Source organism: Solanum tuberosum, unplaced genomic scaffold, assembly GCF_000226075.1.
Source record: "Solanum tuberosum cultivar DM 1-3 516 R44 unplaced genomic scaffold, SolTub_3.0 scf00889, whole genome shotgun sequence".
NCBI classification, from domain to species: Eukaryota; Viridiplantae; Streptophyta; class Magnoliopsida; order Solanales; family Solanaceae; genus Solanum; species Solanum tuberosum.
This window is the reverse complement of record NW_006239799.1, coordinates 14,818-19,607: the sequence shown is the minus strand read 5'-3', so window position 1 is coordinate 19,607 and position 4,790 is coordinate 14,818. Positions and strand designations below refer to the sequence as shown.

At 32.2% G+C, this 4,790-nt stretch overlaps 1 pseudogene; it reads left to right on the top strand.

The window, feature by feature from the left end:
* The first annotated feature begins 2,961 nt into the window (after positions 1-2,961).
* LOC102598165 (premnaspirodiene oxygenase-like) lies at positions 2,962-4,277 on the top strand (annotated as a pseudogene).
* The last annotated feature ends 513 nt before the right edge of the window (positions 4,278-4,790 follow it).

Here is a 4,790-nt window from a genome sequence, read left to right as displayed (position 1 = left end):
CGAGTTGTTTCATGCCCATAATTTCGCATGAACTTCGCAAGTTGAGCATCTTTCAGAGAAGTGGTATCTTCAAGTTCTAAGCCTTTAAGTGTTGAGTTCCTAATCCCTTTTGAGAAGCATCATTGAAGTTCTTGAGGTCCAAGTATTGAGTTCTATCTATGGTTATTGAAAACCTTGCATTGAGTCATTCATTTCCATAAGTTGGCACTAACCATATCTTAAGAAGTCTTTTACAAATGTTTAAACTTTGTTTTAAGACTTAAAGCTTTGAGTTCAGTAAAGAGTAAAGAGTAAAGTTTGAAGTCCTTTTCTTCAAAAGTATATGGGGACTAAGTATTCCCAAAGAGTTTATAAATGTTTTCACATTTAAATAAGAACAGAAACTGAGATTTCCAAAGAGCTTTCGGGGCTAGTTTTCAGAAAAGAGTAATCGTTTTCTAAATGAAGCAAGAGAGGAAACTGAGATTTCCAAGATAGCATTTGAGCTAAGTTTTTGAGAAATTATCTCAAATCACATAAAGAAGTATGTTTTAAACATAAAGAGCTAATATAATATAATTTTTTTTTTGGGAGTAGTATTGAGCACCGATGGGGAAGAGTTCATACAACTATCAGCCCCCTTAAACCATGTAGCCATCATGGGTAGAAATGGGTCATACTTTTTAAATGAATCCTTTTCGCATAGACTAGTGGAACCACCTAGTAATTCAGGTCCTACACCTTTGGTCGGGTATAGGATGCATTGGCAGCGTACGGAAGATCGTTGTATCATCACAATAGTTCCTATGTGATGGTTGTCGGTTAGAGAAACTCCCACAGTAGTATTTGCATGGTTCCTCAAGGGATTCTGCTTAGTATGAATGGGGATGTGGGACTTCATTCATGCATTGCACAAGTAGACTTTGAGAGGGAGCATGGTATGTCTTTTATGATATTATGATTATGAGTTAACATTCTGTTTTAAACAGTTTTCCTTTTGGACTTGTTTTAAACTTCTTTATATTGAAATGAGTCAGTTATGTTGAGTTGAGCCAGGTATGTTTTTCAGTTTCTTTCAGATTCTTTTCAAGCTTATGTTATGCTTTAGAATTCCCCTTACATGCTCGTACATTCCACGTACTGAGCCATTTGACCTGCATTTTCTCATGATGCAGACACAGGTATTCAGGGTCATCAACAGGAGCTTCGTTGATACATCCGGAAGTTCGAGTTAGCTATGGTGAGCCTCCTTGTTTCTGGAGGAATTCATTTACCTTTCAGTTATATCAGTTGTTAGGATGTCGTGGGTCTTGTCCCGACTTCCATCATTATCAGTTAGAGGCTTCATAGATAGTCAGTTAGTTGAGAAGTTTGTATCATTTAATTTATTAAATGTTTTAAAGACTTAATTTGCCTATTTTATGGCGAGTTGAATAATTTATTTTATTCGGAGTTTTCTTTTGAGTTAAAGCTTTCTATTTAAGTTTATTGAATTTTATTCGGTTTTAAGCTTTTGCATGCTTAAGTTAGTCTTCCGCTTGTAGTCAGCTAGGATGAGGGTTCGCTTGGGGACCATCAATTGTTCTTGAGTGCCGGCCACGTCCAGGGTGTAGACTCGGATCATGACAATAAGATGTCGCAAATATACAAATTACCACAAAGAACACTAGGCAAGACTTATGTATCTATTAGTTCAACTCTATACAAATTTAAGTGTTTCTTGTGTACATCGAAAAATTAGGGGATATAAATATTATATAAAGTCAAGTGAAATGTCACGTTTATATATTATGTATTTTTTTCCATCTCTTACTTAATAAATTTATAGAAAGAGTGCATGACACATGTCACTCATTGCACCACACATGTTAAAATTATTGGGATTTATTATCATAGACAACCCCTGCGCCCAATTAGTTTCCATCACTCTATGTGTAGTTACAATCTTTTTGGCCCTTTAGCATACATCAAGAAAACTCTTCAAAAACGACAAGCTCTATTTAATACTCCATTTATTTGGCTTTATTTGTAGCATTTCTACTTACTTTACACATTCATTACGAAAAATTGAATTGCTATTTTATCACAATATATTTATTTGTTAATGTTTACTATTAGATTTTAAAAAATAAATAATTAATACTAAGAAATTGTTTAGGGTAAGATATAAAGTATAATAATTTCAAGGATTAAAGATGAAATTATTTAAAGTATAATCAATTAAAAAATACGCATTGAAGTGACTTTCATAAAAATAATTTAATAAACTTAAAAAAGTCTTCCCTTATTTCTTAAATTTCATGCCCAATTAAATAGTGTCATACAACACTTACCTTTTTCACCAAATCGTCAAAATGACATTTTTTCTTTCTCCCATAAAAGAAGAGGCAACCCAGATATATAAACAGGAAAAAACCTATACTAATTCCATTTCTATATATGATAACTAAATAATAGAAAATACCATGATCATAACAAGAAAATTGGCGTTGAAAATTTAAAAGTTCATTCGCTATTGAACAAAGGTAGTATCATAAGCCTAATATAAGTAGTAGCGGAGCCAAAGTTATTAGCTTATGAATTTGAACTAAAGCTATTTAATTTTGTTGAATCACTAGCCAACATTGTAGCTCACCATTGAACATAAGTAATTAGTTGTCACGTCCCGAGCCTACACACTGAACGTGGTCGACACTCAAGAACCATTGTTGGTCTCTAAGTGAACCCTTGGCCTGGCTGACTATGACACATACACAATAAAATATGCGGAAGCTTTAATAGATTAGCATTCAAAACATTTGAAGAACTTTTAAAACAATGTCTGAAAATACATAATATAAATAGTAAGTGTTTAATAAAACATCTGAGAAAAACATTGGAAACCATCTAACTATGTCTGTCCATGAAGTCTCTACTATCTAAAGATTGGTGTCAGGACAAGACCCCGACACTTCAAAACCCTATTACTATAGAGCAATAAAAATGGAGTCCTCCGAAAGTAGGGAGGTCTCACAAAAAGTTGAAGAGTAGATGAAGTGATCTCAATGGAACGCCTGTAGCTAATCCTAAATACCCGAATCTGCATAATAAAAAGATGCAAGTCGAATGATATTAAAGTGGCTTTAATAAAGATAATTTGATAAGACTTAGGATTTTTTTCTTTTTTTTTTTGTTTCACATCATTTCCTATGATGAAAATTTCTCTTATAAAATAGTTTCTGCCCAATGCATGTACTATCAATTTTAAAGAAGGAAATTCAATTGAGTCTCCTTTACATCTTACCTTATCCAGAATATTATTATTATTTATACCATATCTCCTAATTAATTTATCCACACAATATTCAATTAATCATCTTCATTTTCATTACTTTCATCTTCTAAAATATGAAGTTCTTCAACTTCTTTTTCCTTTTCCTTTTTGTGTCTTCCCTCTTTTTGTTAATTAAATGGAAGAATTCCAATAGCAAAACCAAAGATTACCTTTAATTGGAAGCATGTTTTATTTGTTTGGTGAACTTCCACGTCATGCACTTAAAGACTTGGCCAAAAATATGGACAAATTATGCACCTTTAATTAGGTGAAGTTTCTCTAGTTACCGTTGTTTCTCTTGACATGGTCAAACAAGTACTAAAAACTTATGACCTCGCTTTTGTATTTAGGCCCAAGCTTCTAGCTATCGAAATTCTCTTTTATAATGGGACATATATTGTCTTTCCCTCTTACGAAAATTCCTGGAGACAAATACGTAAAGTATGTCTATTAGAATCGTTTAGTGTTAAAAGCGTTAGGAACAGAGACTTCATCAACAATAATTGATTCGGCCATGGTGGAAATGATGAGAAATTCAAGTGTACTCTTCAAAGTTCAAGCTAAGGTAAGAAATGCCTTCAGAGAAAAAGAAACTTTTGATAAAAATAATGTCAAAAAATTAAAATACTTAAAGCTGGTCATTAAAGAAACTTTCAAATTCCATCCTCCATTACCCGTTTTGCTCCCAAAGGAATGTAAGGAAGAAGTAGACATAAAAGGCTACGTTGTTCCTTTAAAAACAAAAGTTATGATTAATGCATGGGCTATTGAAAGAGATCTAAAATATGAGAATGACGTAGAAAAATTATAAACCTAAAAGATTTGAGCTCAACTTTATATATTTTAATGGTAATAACTTTGAATATCTTTCCTTCGGTAGTGAAAGGAGGATCTCCATGGGATATCATTTGGTTTAGCTAATGATTTTTTTTCCCTAGCTTAATTGTTGTATCACTTTGATTAAAAATTGAAGAACTACATATAATATTTAAATGTACACAAAAAAGTATTATCAGTTTGAGAAAAATCATGCAATCAGTATTGAGTAATACAAGTATTTGGATATTTTCATGATGGACGCAATTTCTATACTTGGTTAGAACACACGTCCACCAATGCTGAATAATTATTCTGATGATATATTAGTAATAGAAATACTAAATACATCACGGTTGATGATTCTAAATTTTAATATTTAAAAGTTTAAATAGACTTTGAGTTTGGACTTATGTTATTTTTAATACTCTATATTATTATTATTTTCTTAATTATTTTTCTATTTAGCTCACGGACCGACCCAACCTATATTGATCAAGCCTCACAAATCAACAGACTAATTCGGACCGGGCTAAAAAATCTTTTCCTTAAATGGGCTTCAAAAATCTAAGTCTAGCCTTATTAAATCACGAATTAAGCTAGGTATAGGGAAAAAAGCAAAAGAAAAGATCATTTTTAAAGAAAAATCTTAGGATAAGGTCGGTTAAAACCGAGGTACAAT